Below are 20,777 nucleotides of genomic sequence, written 5' to 3'. Positions count from 1 at the left end.
ACCCCCACACTAATCTGCCTTCATTCCTCTATATCTACCATTTGGACATTTTCCAAACGTGGGGTCCATTCTGCTCACCTCCCCCACTATAATTGTTATTGCTGACCTTTACCTTCTACATATTCATCATGGCCTAACATGCAAACTTAGGCTATCATTTGGTCTTCCCTGATGTCCCACATCCCCTGCACTGTTGAAAACTTGAAGACCTGATAGTAAGTCGATGGGACAATCCTCATCTTATGCATCCTCTTGTGTTAAGGATGGTATTGTACGAAGTGCTCGCTTCAATGACCATAAACTGGGTCATTAAAGTCGCAAGTCTTGTCTGCATAAGCAAAACTATCTCCTCCCAAAGTTGGTTTGACCTTCCATCAAATCCAATCAAAGGAGCTCCCACTTAGATTAGTACACTTCTACTAAGCCCTATTTTTGGAAGGCTAAGGTATACAAGATGTCCACTGAACTACTACTATCAATCAATACCCTTTTAAGAGTAAAGGTGCCAACCTAAAGGGTTACCACCAGAACATCATAATGTAACCTTACCACCCCCTCCAAATTCTTTTCAATGAAGGCCATTGTCTGTCCGCCATACACCTCAATCTGCTATATAGGTCCGCTCCTAGTCATGTAGACATGCATGAAATATTCTACCCATTGTCTCTTTACTCTCCCATCAATCTTGTTTTGTCCTAACTTTTTAGGTTCATCCTTCAAGATTACATGAATCACTATAACCCTTTCATCTTGACCTTCTGCAAGAAACTGCTCTCGTTTTTTATTGCTTTCTCGAGGACTACATGGCATTTCTCTTCTCGTCAGATCTCCCAACAAGCCCTACTCTATTAATCTCTGCAATAGGCTTCTTAGAACTTAACATTTGTTGGTGGCATGAGCATGAACCTTATGGAATGTGCAGTACCTCTCATCTTGCTTTATCTGATCTTGTGGAAAAGGTCCTGACCATTTGAAATAGGGTTCATTGATAATAAGGGAACAGGATCTCACTGGGAGGCATAGGGAAGTACATCCCTTCTTTCTTTTATCCTATGCCCTAATCAAACTGCACCCTCATTTTTCTTCTATTGCTGCTACTGTTGCTTATTAAGCTTGTCATTGTGTGTATTACCTTACTTTTTTCGATCATGTTTCGAGGATCATCTTCTATTCGAATATATTTCTCTACTCTTTCAAATAGATTACTTAATATTTCTAACCTCTTCTTTACCAGTGAATTGTATAACCTTGAGCCAGAAGCAAAGAGTTCCTGAATGCTACCATAGTAGTTCTCTCATCATAGCTCTTTATGGTCATGGCCTCATCTCTGAATCTCCTTTTGAAATTTCTTAGACTTTTTCCTATTGTATCCGCATACTGATCAAAGCATCCATATATCCACCAACTTTCTTATTGTTGATGTAACACAACACAAAAGCAGTGCAGAGCTCCTCAAAAGAAGCTATTGATCCACTGGGCAACTTATGGAACCAGATCAGGTCATTTTCCTATAAAGTCGAAAGAAACAGCCTGCACATCAAACCTTCATTCCCCTTCCACAATGTAAGCATCTATTGAAAGTGGAATAAATGTTCAATTGGATCATTTATTTCTAAATAGGGGTGAAACGTGGCGGTACGGACTTCTATGGGATCTCCTTAGATAAGATCTCAGTCGTGAAGGGTGACTTCTAAATTTTCTTCTTAACTTGTGTAGCCACCAAGCCAATATCAGTGCTCTTTACCTTCCATATCATATCTCTGAGCTCCTCTCACGTCAAATCCATCAAGGGCTTAACTCTAGCTGTTGTGATGGATGTGGCTTTGGAGTCTTCCCTTTCACTTAAATTTCCCGATCAAGAATATCCCTCTATACTTGGTCGTGACCATCTCTGTCAAAAGGTGGGAGATCTTTCCTTTCTTTCTGTTGGTTATCCATATGTCAACTTAGCTCCCAGTTCTGTCCAGTTAAATCATCTATTTTCTTCTGCATCTCCTCTTATTGCTTTCTCATATCTTCTAAGAAACTCAAAAAATTAGCTTCCACAGTAAGCGTAACAGGGAGAGGAGAGTTTCCCTAGGTTAATCTAGTAGGTTTCGTCATTATTTTAGTTGAAATCAATTTTCTATAGCATTCCCATGGACGGCGCCAAATTTCTAGAAGTGGAATTGAGTTTTACCTTGATCAATCTTACCCTACTGATCTGAAGTAGCTCCTTAGTCCTTCCTATAAGCACTAGTATGGTACCTACCAATAATCCTTCGACGCCCAAGTTAAAGTTGTAGAAAAAAATAGTAATTTTATTAAATAGTAGTGTCAACTCTTGCTCTCTTGGCCAAAAGATGTCCTAACCTTTGTTAATTCCTCTATTTATAGACTTTCCCCTTATATTTAGATTTTTTCCTTAATCGAGATGTGATCATGATGAATCCCCTGATTACAATGATCCTAAACGGAATTGGGATCTCTAAGATTAAGTCTAGGATTCTTGAGATATCTCCTTCGAGATCTCCGAGCTTGATATGCGCAATCCAGAATTATGCAAATATCCAGACTAGTCCTGCCTTACTAAGCAGACTTGATCTCTCCTAATGCTGTCCTGCCCCATCAGTCAGACCAAACGTTACTAACTTGGTCTGCCCTACAGTTGGGTAGAATTGGCTCGCTCCAAGTACCCTTAATCTACTAGGACATGTGAACGGTTTAGATAACGTACCAATATAACTCACTACATCTTCTTCTTTGATTCATACAAATGGCACAATTCCCACCTATGTAGTAAAATAATTTGTCGCATTCAACATATATTTTTTTTTCATTGGATCTGTGCAGTCGAAATCTGGTGGATGGCTTTGATGGCCCCAACCTACACCGATCCAAACTTGTTCCTAGCTCCTCCCTCCTCACGGCGGCCTGGTACCTACCACAGATACTCTGACAATCAAGTTAGAGAGACAGAGGAACAGTAATTAGCATTGGTTAGCTCCCGACTCTATAGTCCCCACTCTAATAGTGTTCACTGTGCAATTTAACTCCCCTATCTCTTACCCTAGGGTTTTTCCCAATATAGGTTGTAATTATGGGATTTCTACTAGTTTAGTGAGGTTATTCACCTAATCGGGATATTCTAGATGGATTGAACTTATCTGCAGAGATCCCCTCCAGGATCTCCAAGATTGGCATGCACGCAACAGTATTGCGATTTTCTCGAAGCCTAACTTGTCCTGCTTGGCAGGACTGGCTTCGCTTAGTGTTATGCTGCCCTACTAGCCAAACTAGGGAGGTTTCTACTCTGACCTGCCCTACATACTAGACAACACCTCGCTAGTTGATCTGTGTCAGGTACCACTTAGACGGCTTGGACACGTGTACAGTTAAAATTATTGTGAAATTATTTTCCTTTACAACTACCCCCTCTCTAGGAGGAGCAAGATCTCTTCATCTCCTTGAGACGAAATTCTACTTTCCTACTGGCTACTTAGGCCTTTTATAATTGCACTTGCTATTTTTGAATCGATGCATTCAATGCAACGTCACTTCTAATCTCTACCGATCGCCCACATGGATTCCTCCTCATCTACGTCCATCCACATGTCCCTTTTCCTCTTTGTACTACCCCTATTTGTGACTCTTCAACTGGATTCGAACTGTCATCTCAGGCGTATGTACTCCTTTACCTATTTTTATAAATTAGGGATTTGGTGTATTCTTTATCTACTATCGTGTTGGAATTCTGCCAATTCTTCTCTGTGCTTTTCTGTGAAGATTCTTTTCTTTCTCATTCTACTTTGTTGTAGCAGTTACCTCTTTATTTTGAGGTAATTTCTTCATTTCTTTATCTGTTCTTTTCCTTTTCCACACTTGATTTTTTCATGGCTGTCACTGCATCCCAATTTTGACGAAGCCTGTACATGCATGTTTCCATGCACATTCGGGTTGGCAGTGACTCTAATACCCTTGATGACTGTCATCAGGGAGAAATCTTTGTCTATGCTGGCCAAATCAAGGCCAGCCTTAGTTTTCCTCTCTTTGTTTTCCTTAAAAAAGTACTGAGTAAGATAAACCGATCCCCGGGTCAAATGTCCACAAAACTTCTACCATATGGTGGAAGCTATGGAGAAGAAGGGCGTCACTCCCAATGACTTCTTCTCCCGGTACAACCTGAAAGTGATTCCAATCGGTCGGGATTCTACTCGTTGTCCTCCAAGAGTGCAGCAGTGGCTCTAACCCCTCATCTCCTAATTTCTGATAAAGAGTGGCACAAAGACCCCCTCTACATTTCTGGGGACTGGGAATTTTCCCCAGGCACTTCTCATGAGGGATTTAGAGTCCCTCAAACTTCAAGGATAATGTTGTTTTTAGGTTGCTGGCTAAAGTTGCCTCTTTTATTTATTCTATTTATGCTCAGTACTACTTGCTCAACTACCTTTATTCTTCTCGTGCATAATCTTCCACTTTAGTGACTGCGAAAGCTAGGAAGATACAGCGCAGAGCATCCGAAGATAGGACGCTAGAAGTAATGGATCTCCGAACTAGGACTGTCGAGGGAGCGGTAGTGGACGATCTTTTATGTGACGTCCCTTGGTAACCTCCATGATAAACTCCTTCAGGTCGTACCGTAGAGGGTCTTGTTCCACTTTTGTCAGCTCCACGATGAAGGGATCCTAGTAATCTGATACCTCTTTCCAGCATACGAGGCTCGGGTCGCTTGACTTATTTTGAGTAGCACGATTCTACTTTTGAGGTTCTGCCTGGACCCTCCAACATCATGAACATCAACCTTTCAGAATTCCCTTTTTCCTTTGCCACCAGGGCTACTCCGCTACTTGTCCCAACCAAGGTGTGGAGGAAGAAGAGAAGCCACTCTTCTCATAGTACTGGCCCTTCTGAGAAGGCTATGCTGTCTAGGGAGCCTGCTGCACTTGCTATTGTCTTTACTTCTACTTCTACTGAGGTTACTATCAGGGCTACTGCTGGTGTTGTTGTTGTTTTTACAGAGCTTCCCGAGGAGATTCAAGTGGTGATCGGGTAGGATTTTATCACCACCAGGGTAGATAACCCTGTTCTTCCTCTTTAACAGTGGAAAAGGCGTCAGCTAGTCAGGAAGAGTTTGAGGAGCCCTTCTTCTTTTGAGGGGTCTAAGGGTGAAGGCCCCCTACTACGCAAGACCCCTTTAGAGGAGGCTACTTTTGCTTAGATGGGCTGCAGGGCTTATCTTCGATATGGGAATGAAGGCAATCTCTTCCGACCCCTTTGTCACATCCCCAATAATAGTTGCGGAATTAAGGACCTTGTAATCACTACTTTCCTGCTCTTCCATTCCATTTTCCTTATGGACTGGGACGTTATTAATCATGCTAACATTGACCTAGGCTTCGGTTACGTCGTCCATGGCTTTCATTAGGTAATTACTGCTCAACTACTCTCTAATATCTGTGCTTTGACATATTGTTTCTTACTTCATAGGCCCACATTTATTGAACTGTGGCCTTTCTGAAGTGGCATGAGGCTAAGAACCGAGCAGCTACCCTAGTGAGAGAGCAAGAAAAGAAAATAATTGTACTCTAAGCTGAGCTGGCTTCTTCTAGCCAATTTTCCCAAGAGGCTAGAGAGGAGATGGAGGCTAACCTGGCTCAATTCTCCAAGGCGAACCTAGATTTGGAGACTTCCAATAAAAGGCTAACAGACCTCCAAGATACTTTACAATTGGTGTTGACCAGCTACAAAGAGAAAATGCGATGGAGAAATGTAGAGCTAACAAACCTCCGAGGTAAGGTTCAGCAATATGAACTTGAGCTGAACTCCCTGAGAACAAGTGCTGATTCAGTCAGGACTGCTCAAGTTAAAGGAGATAAGGCTGAGACTTGGAAGTTGCTAGGGCAGCTATATGCCCAATACTTTCGACTGGTAGAGGAGTCTTCTACGAAGGCTTACCATGAAGGCTTTAAGGCTATTCAGCTTCTGTAACTACGTGGTTTTCGTCATTACGACGGTTACATCTACTAAAGATTGGAGTCGCCACCATTCAAGTTGGAAGTGGGTGTGAATGGTCACCCGATGGACATTTTCAAAAAAAAATGGCATTTTTGGCAGTTTTAGTGACTCACGATGGATAAGGGTAATCAAACCTTGAGATTCGGGTAAGCGGCTCAGTTGGACAAAAGGGAAGGTGTTAGGCACCCTTTTCTCCTCGCCAAGTGGCGATATCCTCAAAGAACACGGTCATCTTGATTTTAAATAAAAATGAAAAATAAAATGTCGCATGTCATGTATTTGTACCCTAGACAGGGATTCATTTTTGGCTTGATCATAGGGTCATTTCATTGATGGAAATGACCTTTATGAACATTTAGCCTTGTGGTCCACTCATTTAAGAAATGAAAGAGAACGAGGGGATGTTAGAAGAGGGAAATGTAAAGGGTAGAGAGAGAGAGGGGGGGTATTTAAAACCCACCTTGAAGTTTCAAGTTCACCCTCATTTCTTCATTTCCTTCTTCTTCTCCTCTTGGGTCCTTAATGAAATATGAGAATGAACCTTTTTTTTAGAAGATAATATGAGAGTAGTGGAGTAGAGGAAAGAGAAGTAGAGATTATATTTTTTTTCTAAGACTTGGTAACCATTTTTGGGAAGAGGGGAGGGGTATTTATAGGTGTTGAGAGAGTATTTGGGGGTATAATGGGGTGAGAGGTTGAAAAGAAGGATAATGGCATAGGTTTTAAAGGTGGGGGGTATGAAATTAGGAGTTGGGCGAGGGGTACTTATGTAATGAAGGTAAATGGGTTGTGTTTTGATCCAAATGGTTTGGATCTTACCCAAACTATTTGGGTTGAATATTTGGTGAGGTGAGATGATAGGTGTTTAAGAGGGTGGTTGGTTGATTGAGTAGTATTTGATTTTAAGAGAATGGAGGGTGGTTGAGAGGTTGAAGGAGATGGGGACATGTGGCATGATGTGTGGATGTTAGAGATTTAGATTTAATTGATGGGAGAGGTTGAGTGTTTGATTTGAGAGGATGGGTGTAGGTTTAGGTTGTAGAGATGGGTTTATAGGAAATGATGATGGTAGATTAGGGAGACGTATGATGATGGTAGGTTAGGGGGAGGTATAATGATGATAGGTTATGGGGAGGTGTGGGTTGATGTGTTTGATTTGAGAGAATAGGGATTAGGGAGTTATGAGGGTAAGTTAGGGGAGTGTGGGTTGATGGTGTTTGATTTGAGAGAATGTAGGTTTATAGGGAGTAATGAGGGTAGGTTAGGGGAGGGTGTGGGTTGATGTGATTTTTTAGAGAAAAGGTCATGTGAGTAGTTAATGTTTTAGAAAAAAGTGATGGGTGGTTGGTTTGATGAGGGAGGTGAGAGAGGATGATGACATGTGTCACCTTTTGATGGTAAAAGAGTGATTAGTTGATGTGGGTTATGGTTTATGGGTTAAGGTTGTGGATTAGGTATGAATTGGATATGGGTTTGGGCTTAGGGGCATTGGACTTGGGTTTTAGGAAAGGTTAGGGATTTTTTAGATTGGGTTGGGGTCATTTTGGATTGGAGTTTTGAAGGTGGATAGGTTTTAGGTTTTTAGATGGTAGTGGATTAGATTTAGGTTAGGGGATAAGGTGAGAAATTGGTTTTTGGAGAATTGAGGGTTCATGGGCCATAGGTGGGCTTAGATTTTGGGATTTGGTGATGGAGTGGTGAAGGGATATAGGAGGTAGTAGGCGTCCCAAGTCTCATTTTTTATTTTTATTGATTTTTTTGTGATTTTTGAACTCATTGATTTGATTAGAAATGTCACGTATTGGCAAATCAGGCTTTTTAGGCCCGTTGAAGGATTTTATTGATTTTTTTGGATGTAAGCGTGAAGTGGTGAAGGTTGGGTCATCATGGGATGGGTCCGATCCCTTTGGCGGGTCCCTTAGACCATTGGGTGGTCTTGGGTGCCTTGGTTCAATGAAATTTGGTTCTTTTTAGTGATTCGGGCCTTTAAGGCCCGTCGGCCCATTTATTTAGAAAATCGATATTTTGAATGGGACGGGGTAAATGGGAGCATGCCAAATCCTTTTAGTAGACCTACTAACCCATTGAGAGGTGTTAGAGGCTTTGATTCTGGCGAAGATGTCATAGTTCGATGATTCGGGCCATCGAGGCCCGTTGGCCAATTTTATTGAAACATTGTTATTTTTGGGCCCTTTCGAATATGGGCCCGTTCAAATTGGGGTGTCTACAGCTGCCCTTCTTTACAGGAATTACGTGCAAAGAACTGCAAAGAATAGACTAAACCCTTATTTGTACGGGCCAGAGAACTTTGTAAAACACGACTTTGAATTTTCTACTAAATTGATGACTTTTGTAGAAAATGGCTACTCAAGCACGGGGTCTGACAGAGTTTTGCCTTATTAATTCCTTGATCTCGATGGCGCGGAGCTCGTGTGAGATTTCGGATTTGATGAAAGTTTGATGAGTTTTGAAATTTAGATATTTTTTTGTGGTGTTTTAACAAATCGGAGTTGAGTGCAACTCGAAAGGATTTTTGAAATTCTTTTGGTTTTTTTTTTCTATTTCTAGCATAAGTTAACCCTCTCAATTCATGCATTGTCCCTTGTAATGACGCCTTTGATCCTTTCAACTGTGTAAGCGATAAGGTTGTTAACAGTTGCCACCGGTCCAAGAGAGTATTTTGTTGTTGGACCACAAGTTAGTCTTCTCTATTCATGCATTGTTCCTTGTAGTAGTGTCTTGGATCCTTTCAATGGTGCAAGCAATATGGTTGTTAACAGCTGTCACAGATCCAAGAGAGAATTTTATTGTTGGACTACAAGTTAGTCTTCTCTATTCATGCATTGTCTCTTGTAGTAATGTCTTTGATCCTTTCAATGGTGCAAGCAATATGGTTGTTAACAGCTGTCACAGATTCAAGAGAGAATTTTATTGTTGGAGCCGAATCAACCAAGATCTGAAGGCAGGAGGGCTACATAGTCTGTCGCCCCCATTTGGAGCCACATTCATTGCAACAATATCAGCAGGAGCGTAGACTACGAAAGAGCCTGTTGCATCGGTGCTACTCTTTTGTAATATCGAAATACTTTTTTGCACTTCTTGATTCATTATCACACCAATATCTCTAGCTGGCATGCCACTAGCCATAACACTTGCAAGGCGTTTGCACTATCGATCTAAGGTAGCAATCCATCGCTTTTCTCCAAATCCATCGCTGTTCTATGTATACAGTGAACTACTTTGTCATCCACTTCTACATGTTCGACCCATATGACATTTGGTGACCGTTTGGCATTTCTTGGATTACACAGCTTAATGGCCTTCTTCGACATCTCAATATCGGGGTAAGAAACAAATGATCCAAAGAAACATCTACCACCATCCAAATTCCCTCGGCATGTTGTTCACAATGCCTTACAAAGAAACTCTCTCAGGTCGGAACCAGAGGTGAAGGGACTTGAAATTCTGCTGTCATCACTTGAAGGGCTCCATTGTAATTTTTTGTTACACTTAGTGAGTCGTGATGCTTTGGATGCTGAGGTGGTGATGAGCCAAGCTACCCGGATTCGTGCTTTGGAGGAACGCCATGACTCATTTTTCATTTATTACAATGATGCTTGATCGACTGCGTTGTATTCCCACTTTTTGTATTTTCTTGTCATTATCTGAATGTATGCAAAATGTTGAAAAATTAATGCGAAGAAAATAGGTTTTGTACTTACTTGGCCTCGGCATATCTAATGATTTGAAAACTTGAAGTTTTAATAAGTCCTAGATTTTTCATCATCGGCCAAAATAGTAGTTTTTTTTAATTTTATGAAATATCTTTATCAAATGAGTACGATAAATTCAGGATTTGTAAAATCTTTGGTTGTAACGATCTTGGTGTTTTTGCTAACCATAGAGGATATAAACGTCAATTGATCTTTTGGTTCCTTCAGAGTCATTCCCAATGCCCTAGTATTGGAAGACTATTATCTGTTTGGGTCTCGAGATTCTTGGAAGGATTTCGTCGTTCACAGTTTATACTCTTACGGGCCACGAGTTGTTTGTGTTTTTTTTTTTTTGTTCACCCTTATTGCCCCTGGTGCCAGTTACGGTTTTAACCAGACCCGATTTTCACATTTTTGCGCATCGACGTCCTTTTTGGGATTTTCATCGTGCTAGTGGCTTTGATCTTGCCATAGTCTGATTCTTTTACTCATAGCGCCCTTTCGGGTTTTCACTATGCCCTTTCAGACTATGCTTGTATCTTTTGTTTTTTTTTACTTTTTTATTTTTTTTTACATTTTAGTTCTGTTCGGAGTCTCTGTGTCTCTGTGGCTTGGTAACTCAAGTTGAACTACGAGATCGGCGACTCTACTCTTGTAGTGGCACTCTTTCTTGAGTAATCGATCTAGATTCCCCTCTCGAGTTTTTCGACGACTATTCGTGGTTCGACAATTCAAGTTGAGCCGCGAGATCGACTACTCCATACTTCGAGTACTCTTTTTTTTTTAATATCCGACCTGGATTCCCCTCTCGAGTCTTCCAATGACTGATAAGACTTTGGAGATCCAGACCAAGTCGCAAGATCATTGATGCTGCCATTGTCATTGTGTTGCCCTAGAACGTTCCTTAATCAAAAAGGACTTTTGTTGGGACGAAACGTTGGCTTAGGCTAATGGTGGTGGAAGGCTACAAAAAGGGTTAGGTCTGGATGTATTAGAGTGGTTTAGACATGGGGCTCATCTATTTTTGTTTCGAAAAGGTGATCTGTGTCTCTTCCCAGCGTCTCGCGAACTTGTTTAGGCTGGAGATTTTGGTTGAGCTCAGATCAAGTATCCGAGTTTTTGACTTTTTTGATTTTTTTGCATTTTTATCCATTCACAGTTTATCCTCATACGGGCTAGGAGTATTTTGACACTTTTGCTTTGTTTTTTTTTTCTTTTCTCACCCTTTTTTTTGTATCGTTTTGTAGTTGTTGACTTGCCCCAATCTTAGGTTAAGAAATGAACGTGATGGTTCAAAAGGGTTGACTAAGGTTAGATTTGTTGGTTTAGAATAGCAAAGATGGCCTTTCGTCATCTAAAGGTCAATTTTTAGGCGTAGTATTTTTTGACAGTGTCAGCATTGATCGGTTGTGGGAAGACTTGTCCGTCCATTTCCATAAGGATCAGAGCTCCTCCCGTCATCACCTTCCTCAAGATGAATGGTCCTTCATAATTCGGTCGAAATTTTCCCCTGGCGTCTTCTTGAATTGGCAGGATCTTCTTCAGAACAAAGTCTCCTGGTGATAAATCTCTGGGCTTGACTTTCTTGTTGTAGGCACGAGCCATTCGTCGCTGATAGATCTGTCCGTGGTAGATGGCTGCAAGTTGTTTTTCTTCAATCAAGTTCAATTGATCAAATCGAGCTTGAATCCATTCAGCTTCATCCAACTCTACTTCTTTTAAAATCCGAAGGGAAGGGATCTCAGCTTCTACAGGTAAAAGTGCTTTCATTCCGTAGACCAGTGAATACGGAGTTGCCCTAGTCGAACTTCTGAACGAGGTATGATAGGCGTGAAGTGCAAAAGGCAACATGTCGTGCCAATCTTTGTACGTAATTGTCATCTTCTCGATTATTTTCTTGATGTTCTTGTTGGCTGCCTCGACTGCTCCGTTCATCTTGGGTCTATAGGGTACAGAGTTATGATGTGTGATCTGGAAATCTTCGCACATCTTGACCATATCTTTGTTTTTGAAGTTCTTTGCATTATCAGTCACTAGTCCGTTGGGAAGCCCATATCTATAGACAATGTTGTTCTTAACAAACTTCAGGACATTACTTTTAGTGACATTGGCGTATGAAGCAGCTTCTACCCACTTAGTGAAGTAGTCGATAGCCACTAAGATGAAGCGATGCCCATTTGCAGCTTTAGGTGCGATTGGCCCGATGACATCCATTCCCCAGAGCGAAAAAGGCCAAGGCGTAGTCATATTATGCAATTTTGATGGTGGAGCATTGATCTTGTTGGCGTAGATTTGGCATAGATGGCATTTGCGAACATGTTGATAGCAGTCACTTTCCATTGTCGACCAGTAGTATCCCATCTGCATGATCTTATTAGCTAGCATATGACCATTCATGTGAGGTCCACAGACTCCACCATGTACAGTCTCGATTAATCGTTTTGCTTCTGCCTCTGCAACGCATCGGAGTAAGACCTCATGATGTGATTTTTTGTACAGAATGCCATTGCTGATGAAAAATTGCCCTGCCAATTTTTGAATAGTTCTGTGATCATTTGACGTTGCGTCTGGGGGGAGGGTTCGATCCTCAAGATATGCCCTGATGTCCAAGTACCAAGGCTTTTCTTTGGGTTCTTCTACTTCAACGGGTAGACAATAGGCTGGCTCGTCTTGAATTCCAATTTCAATTGGGTCGATGACCAAATCTTCTGAAATACTAATTATGGAAGCAAGTGTAGCTAGTGCATCGGCGAACTGGTTCTTAGCTCTTGGCATGTAGGTGAATGAGATTCTGTCAAAGTGTGAGCTTAGTTCCTCTAGATACTCGTGGTAAGGGACCAGTCTCTGTTCCCGAGTCTTCCATTCTCCAGTCGTCTGATAGACTACCAGGCTTGAATCTCCGTAAACATCAATCTCGTCTACCTCGATATCTAGTGCTGCTTTTAACCCTGCTATGCACGCCTCGTATTCAGCTTCATTGTTAGACCATTGGAATTTTAATCTGATTGCGATCGGTATATGGGACCCGTCTGGTTTAATCAAGACTACCCCTATTCCGTTTCCTTTCTGATTAGCTGCTCCGTCGAAGTACATTTTCCAGCCTGGTTCTTCGTCATCATCATCGTTTTCAATCTCGACAAGTAGTATGGCTTCATCCGGGAAGTTTATCTTTAACGGCTCGTAATCAGGCAACGGGTGCTTGACGAGGTGGTCAGCGATGGCTTGCCCTTTGATGGCTTTTTGGGTGACATAGGTGATGTCGAACTCTGATAACAATAACTGCCATTTCGTTGTACGGCCTGTTAGTGCTGATTTTTCGAATAGGTATTTCAGGGGGTCCATCCGGGCGATAAGCATAGTCGAGTAGCTGAGCAAATAATGACGTAGTCGTTGAGATGCCCAGACTAATGCACAGCAAGTCTTCTCGAGTGTCGAATATTTCACTTCGTAATCGGTAAATTTCTTGTTGAGATAGTATATGGCCTGTTCCTTCCGTCCTGATTCATCGTGTTGCCCTAGCACACACCCCATAGATGTTTCTTACACTGAGATGTATATCAGCAGAGGTCGCCCTAGAGTAGGAGGGACTAGGACTGGTGGATTGAGCAAGTATTGCTTGATTTTGTCGAATGCTTCCTGACAGTCTTTGTTCCACTTTTTCGACGTATCTTTCCTCAGTAGCTTGAATACCGGTTCGCAGATAGGTGTGAGTTGAGCGATAAACTGACTGATATACTGTATTCTTCCCAAAAAACCCCGAACGTCCTTTTCTGTAACGGGTACTTTCATCTTGAGGATATACTTAGTTTTCGCAGGATCTATCTCGATACCTCTTCTGCTGACGATGAACCCCAATAGCTTGCCTGATGTCACTCCCAATACACATTTTGCCGTGTTTAGCCTTAAGCTGTACTTTCTGAGTCTGTCGAATAACTTCTTCAAATTTACCAGATGATTTTCTTCTTTGCTGGATTTAGCGATCATGTTGTCTACGTAGACCTCCATTTCCTTGTGGATCATATCGCGGAATAAAGCGGTCATTACCCGTTGGTAAGTTGCTCATGCGTTTTTTAGCCCGAATGGCATGACTTTGTAGTGGAAAGTACCCCATGGTGTGATGAACGCTGTCTTTTCTTGGTCTTCTTCTACCATTTTTATCTGGTTATAGCCCGAGAAACTGTCCATGAACGACAACATGTCGTACCCTGCTGTACTATCTACTAGAGTGTCGATGTGTGGAAGTAGAAAATCATCCTTAGGACTGGCCTTGTTCAAGTCTCGATAGTCGACACACATGCGTACTTTTCCGTCCTTCTTGGGTACTGGTACAATGTTAGCTAGCCATTCCGGGTATGTAGAGACTATAAGAAACCCTGCTTCGAATTGATTCATGACCTCGTCTTTAACCTTGAGGGTCCATTCTGGCTTTAATCTTCTCAGTTTTTGCTTGATTGGCTTACTTCCCGAGGCGATGGGTAGCTTGTGTACAACGAGATCCGTATCTAATCCCGGCATATCTCTGTATGACCATGCGAAGACGTCTTGATATTTTCGTAGGAATTCGACCATATCTTCTTTCTGTTGTGACGTCAACAAGGCTCCAATCTTGACAATTCGTGGGTCCTCTTCGGTATCAAGATTGATTGAGTCTGTATCCTCGATGTTTGGCTGAACACCTCTCTCGTGACGTTCTATCAAATCTTTGATTTCTTTGGGGGGGTATTCCATTTCATCCTCAGACTCTTCTTCTATCCCCATGAGGTCGAAGTCGAGTTCAAGATCGGAATCATACTCGTCCCTTTCAAATTCTGTTTTATCTAAGTACTCATTTAATGGAGATAGATCCCTCGAAAACTCTTTTTTTTATTTTTGAAAAATATCTATTTTTTTACGATTTTGAAAGCTTTTTGATTTTTTTGGTTTTTGAGAAATTTTTGATTTTTTTGCCTTTTGAGAAATATTTGTTTTTTTGTGATTTTCTTGATACCTGAAATAAGAAGAACAATCATGCAATTTTGTTAATAAAGACAAGGAGCCCCCGAAACAATCTTTACTCGAGGACGAGGGCTCGTTATGATCCTCTGGCAAATTGATGTCGCCTAACGACTTTTTTTTTTTGAGGCCTTAACAGCCTCAAAAGTTAACGGGAATTCTTCCCAGTTGTGCAATGTCTCCCCTTCTCTGAGGGGGCGGATGAGATGGGCAGGTGATTCGTAGGATGATTTGGTTGATGGTTCGGAGATGACCACTCCGATTGATTATTGTCAGGTTGGGGCATAGTCCCTCCCAAACTTGGCAGGATGATGACTGATGCCCAGTCGATACCCGATGAAAATGGTGAGTTGTTCTCTCGGTTGGTAGTGACCTCCACTTTAGTGGATTTTGAAGCAGTCTCTGATGGACTTTCATCGGAATCCCCATTGAATAGAACATCAATGCCTTCTTCGAAGGATGATTGGGACTCTACGATTGGGTCTTCTTGAATGTGCACCGGTTTGGGGTTTACCCTTTTTGACTTTTTTGCTGATGGTGGTTCTGATAAGCTGTCAGGTCTGGCATGTGATTTTGGGAAGTTAACACTAATGTGAGGGACTTGGCCCAGATTCCAGATGTTCGATTCTCGATTTTTCTTTCTTGCTAGTCAAAGTTCCCTTTTCTTATCATTCATTTCTGCAATGTCCCTTTTCGTGGGCCTAAACCCTAGATCAAAATAGGGAGTATGCTTTCTTGCTTCGACCGACGTAGCTCTTCCTCTTTCTCCTGGTCCCAACCCTTGCTTGGGTCGATATCCCGATCTTTTCATAACCCGACCAATCATCAGGTTTGTTCTTGATAGCTTTGCCCTCACCTTCTCTTTCCCCTTCTCGATGTGATTGACAGCAACGAATTGGTATGAATGGTAAAGTGCCTTGTCCTTTGTCATCTCGATATCAATGAATGGCACATCTGGAGCTCTCCCAGCTGGAATAAGATTCTCTGCCAATACTGATATCATCTTTTGCCCCATGATAAATTTGACTCTTTGGTGTAATGAGGAAGGTACAACTCCGGCAATATGGATCCAAGGACTGCCCAGTAACAGGTTGAACGTCGTTGGTATTTCCATGACTTCAAATGTTATTTCAAAGGTGCAAGGACCTATCGTGATAGGTAAATCCACCTCTCCCAGGGAATCCCTTCTCGAACTGTCAAAGCCTCGGACAACCTTGTTATTGGGTTTCACATATGACCAGTCAACGTTGAGTTTCCTGAAGGTTTCGAGCGGATAGACGTTAAGTACTGAGCCATTATCGATCAGTACTCTGGCAACCATCATGCCTTTGCATATTACCATAATGTTTAGTGGTTCGACATGTCCCGTTCCCTCAGGCGTAAATTCATTTTCTGTGAAAATGATAGGATTGGAGAACATGATCTGGCCCACTGTTTGTTCTAACTGTGCTGGTGTCGTGGTCGAAGGTACATGTGATTTTTCCAGAACTCTCAATAATGCCTCTTGGTGCTCTTCACGAGTGAGGATCATCTGGTGGGTCAGATAGATGATCAAAGTCCTATTCATGGTAAACACTGGGCTATACCTAATGGTGTCAGGTTGTCTAGGTAGTAATATAGATTTTGGTTTTGAACGTTAGGAATTTTGTTAGTGTGAGAAATTTCTGTATAATCGTGTATATAAATTTTTCCTTTCGCACTTTGATTTTCGTACATTATTAGATGTATATAGGCTTCCGCTAGTATTATATTTTGTATGTATATATGCAGGATTATGTATGTCGTTTATTAGGTGCAGGTTGAACGCCTTGGAATTCTAACATAAACAGAGGAAACCATGCCGAAATTTTGAGGCGCCACCTTGTGCCTCGAGATCTGACATGGGACTTTGTGTTAGCGTTTGGTGGGGCACCACACTGACCCATGTAGTGGAATGGAAATATAGCTATCCAGGTCAAAATAAGGCTCACAAAAATGAGGACAGCAAAAAGAAACAACAAACAAAGGGCCATGGAAGGAAGAAGTAACAATGAAATGAGGTGGCAGATTGATAGGGAGTTCTTGCTGGCATGGAAAAAAGAACACAATAGAGATCTTCTTCACTTAATTCTTCTAAACCAACTTACCTGTGGAGATGAAGAATGGGGATAGTAAGATGGAAACACACGTTGCAAAACCTTAACCAATGAGAAGATAAAATAGAGGAAAAATAAAGAAAAACAAAAAAAGAAAACAATAAATCTAGAAGAACATAAGATTTCAAAATTAAACTTAAGAAGAAAACAAGTAGAAAAAAAATTCAAAAGAGAAATTTGAAGAAGAAAGATTGAAGAAGGGATTGAAAAACAAAAATTGAAAATCCCAAACAAGATTACAAAAATTAGAACAAACCTAAAAGAAGGAAAATATATATAAAAAAGAAAATTGGAAAAGAATAACCTAGAAGATTAGAAAACACCTAAATCAAATCTAAAAAAAAGATCAAAGAACAAAATTAAAATAGAATTCACTACAACCAAGATCCTCTCAATGCTAGCACCATTTTGTTTTCCTATTTCATAAATCAAAACTCATAAACTCAAATTTTTGAATCTGATTTCATTATTTGAGAGTATTTGTTAGAGGTATTTCTAAGATCATAAATGATTGGAAAAACATTAATAAGTTCTTGATTGTTCTCATCCTCACCCAAGGAAGAGGATCGGGAATCCAATTTTGTAATACGGCAAGGTGACTGGCTCCGATTTACATTCTCAAATCTGATTTTTAGTATTCTTGATGGATTAAAATCAAAGAAAACTAAATTAAATAGAAAGAAACATCAAAGAAACGAGGAATTTGAAAGAAAACTAGAAATTAGAAAGTGATTTACAATTAACATGGTAGTTCATTGAAAGAATAAGAAATTTATAAACTTGGAACTCCATTAATGGAGTTTTCATTTTCATCTTCTCCACTTTTCTCTTCTAAATATGCTTTCTCTTTCCTTTAAATCTTCCAGATCTACTTTATTTCTCCTCTTTTTCATTCTCTTTCTCTCTAAATTTACAGATCTAAAAATTTGGGAAATAACTTATTTCCATCAAATTATGTTTATTTTCTACTACCTCTCCTATGTATAGAGAGAATCATGAAATTACAACTAATTCTTACTTACAATTTATAATTATTAGATAACACTCCATCTCTCATTTACAACTTTCACTTTTTACAAAACACTCCCTCTCTGTTTCTTCTTCTACAATTATTATAAAATAGCCCCCCTCTCTTAATTATAATTATTACAAAATAAATCCTTTCACTTGTTATTACAATTATTCCCAAAAAAATATCCCAAAATATAAGAAAAATTATAAAATAACCCTTGATTTACAAATAATCCCCAAAATAATTAAGAAAATATAAAACCACCTCAATTACATATCAAATATGCATGTGACAATTTTACCCTATAATAGTACTTAGCTAATCTCTCACTTCTCAACTCCCCTTTTATTTCATTTATTACCAGAATGAAGTCATTGAAGATAAATAACTCTTTAACTTCTAGCTACTTAGCCATTATCAGCTACCTAGCTGACTATTCTCTAGAGTAACCAACATGACTTTGATACATGATTTCCTGGCATTAGTTGACCATTTAAAAATATCTCAACCAGTTATCTACATTCAATGGATCTAGCATCTCTACTAGTTATTCATTTCCTAGTTCCAAGTCTTCTAACACTCAGTTTGGATATTTCACAGGGAAGTCATCCAAGAACTCGACTACGACTTGCCTGTTAACTATGGTTCTTGGTTGAAATCTCATTTCAAATTGGTTTAGTACTAATGCCCATTTCTCTGTTCTTCTTATCTTCCCCATCTTGGAAAATACCTAATCTAAAAGTAACTCTATCATTTCATCAATATCTCAAAACACTAATTTATCCACATTTTCCTAGGTATTTATCTTAGTCTAAGTCCCAATTTTACCGTTATTAGTAAATAATCATGTTATGCCTCATAATACCTCGTTACATGTTCTGCCATGTTAATTAGGTATAATTTCATAAAATAATACATTTTTCAGAAAGACTTTGTGAAAGCGCCCTCGATCCGCGGGGAGCGCGGATCCACTTTTGACCCTTGAGGTTTGGGAGTCGCCACCTAGTTATTACGGTCTAGGAACCAAACTAACTCTAAAACGGATAAAAAAAACTAATCTACTACAGAAAAACTGAATCCGGGGATCACATTACGGGGTTGGAAGGTGTTAGGCACCAACCCCGCCCGGCCAATGCCGGTCTCTACTTATCCCAAATAAGACTACATTGCTAATGACAAAACCTAGATAAAAATATAACAGAAACGTTATCTTCGATATGCAAAGGTTCTATTCCCTCAGATCTGGTGAAACTGCTCCTTGTACCGTACTCTTTGCTTCGTTCTGTCTCCGGATCTGATTTTTGATCTCCGAGGTAAGGTATCTCCTTCTTGGATCTGGATTCTTCGAATTTTATACGGATTTTGACGTATTTTTGAAAGACTTTTAGGTATTTTTCAGGCTAAAATCAAAGCATGGGTGTTAGGTAAGGAGTTGGGGCTTCAAAATTAGGGTTTTGGGGAGGTTGTGGAGGCTTCTTCACATATTTTTTCTAGGATTTCTTCTTTGAAACGAAAATAGGGTGTGGAGGCTCCTTTTTATAAAGTTTTTTAAAAGCATTAGGGTTTGATTAGGGTTTCTTTTAGAGTTTTAATTAGGGTTTTGACTTTGGTCTTATGAGATGGACTTAATCTTTAGGGTTTTAATTTAGGGTTTTGACTTTAGTCTTATGAGATTGACTTGATTAGTTTAGATTAGGGTTTTGATTTAAAATTTTGAATTTAGTCTTATGTGATTGACTTGATTAGTTTAGGTTAGGGTTTTGATTTAGGGTTTTGACTTTAGTCTTATGAGATTGACTTTAATACTTTGACTTTAGTCTTTCTTGGTTGGCTTTTAATATCTTGACTTTAGTCTTACTTGATTGACTTCAATGTTTCACTTTACATTATTTAATGATTTGTTTATTAATTTCAAAATTTTTAATTATTAAAGTTGTAAAATTACCATTTTACCCTCGGAGAGAATTTTTTACGTTTGAAGTCATTTTTCAATGTTTCATGATGTTTTGGAATCAGTTTTTCGTAAGGAATTCAATAGGAATGTTGGTTTTTGTCATTTATGAAATTTTTTGTGTCAAATGGTTGTGAATTTTATGAGGGGTATTTTCGTAATTTTGTCAAATTTTGTAAAAATTGGCAAAGTGATTTATTTAGTTTTGATTTGTTGTTTTATGTGTTTTGAATGGGTTTTCCTAAGCGTAACGTAGGTTCTAGGGTTGTCTTGATGTTAGGGGTATTTTGGTAATTTGATCATTTTTAGTGATTTTTATCATGAAGCTTCTTTTTGGTTTGCGAGATGATGATTTCTATGTTTCTGGGGTCGTATTTTCCTAGCGTAGCGTGGTTTCTAAAGTTTTGTCAGTTCGAGATACCTCATCCAGATTTCTGAAACATATCTGGTAACAAAATAAAGTATTGGAATAGACATCCATCATTGGGAACCGTTGCAATCGGATTGACGAGTTGATTAATCAGGCGAGTGCAAAAATGGGGTGTCTACAGATGCCCCTCTTTGCCAGAGATTGAAGCAAACTAGATAGCAAATCTATTTTGGTAGATAGTGCGATATCCGTATGCCCAAGCTAGTGACAGTTCATTTTACAGCCTGATTTAACGATTCGTCGGGGTGTTCGGATCTTTGAGGGTAAAACTCTTTCCGAACTAAAAAAAAATGTCAGGTCCTTGAGTGCGAGCTCTCACAGGCAGTGTCAGATCCTTGAATTTTAGAAAATTCTCCTTGACTAATGTAACAACTGTGCAAGTGTGTGGACTTAAAATCTGAGATAGATTTCAAAGAATTTGAGTAAAATTTGAGCACAAAATGAATATAAATTGAGCCAAGCTTAGCATAAACCGAGTATAATTCCGAGAAACCCTCGGCGGTATCTAAGCATAGTTCTGAGAAAACCCTCGACGGCATCTCAGCATAAT

The sequence above is a fragment of the Akebia trifoliata genome, chromosome 11, assembly GCF_017979445.1.
Source record: "Akebia trifoliata isolate Shusen 1 chromosome 11, ASM1797944v1, whole genome shotgun sequence".
NCBI classification, from domain to species: Eukaryota; Viridiplantae; Streptophyta; class Magnoliopsida; order Ranunculales; family Lardizabalaceae; genus Akebia; species Akebia trifoliata.
The sequence above is the reverse complement of the archived record's forward strand: the minus strand, read 5'-3'. Positions refer to the sequence as shown.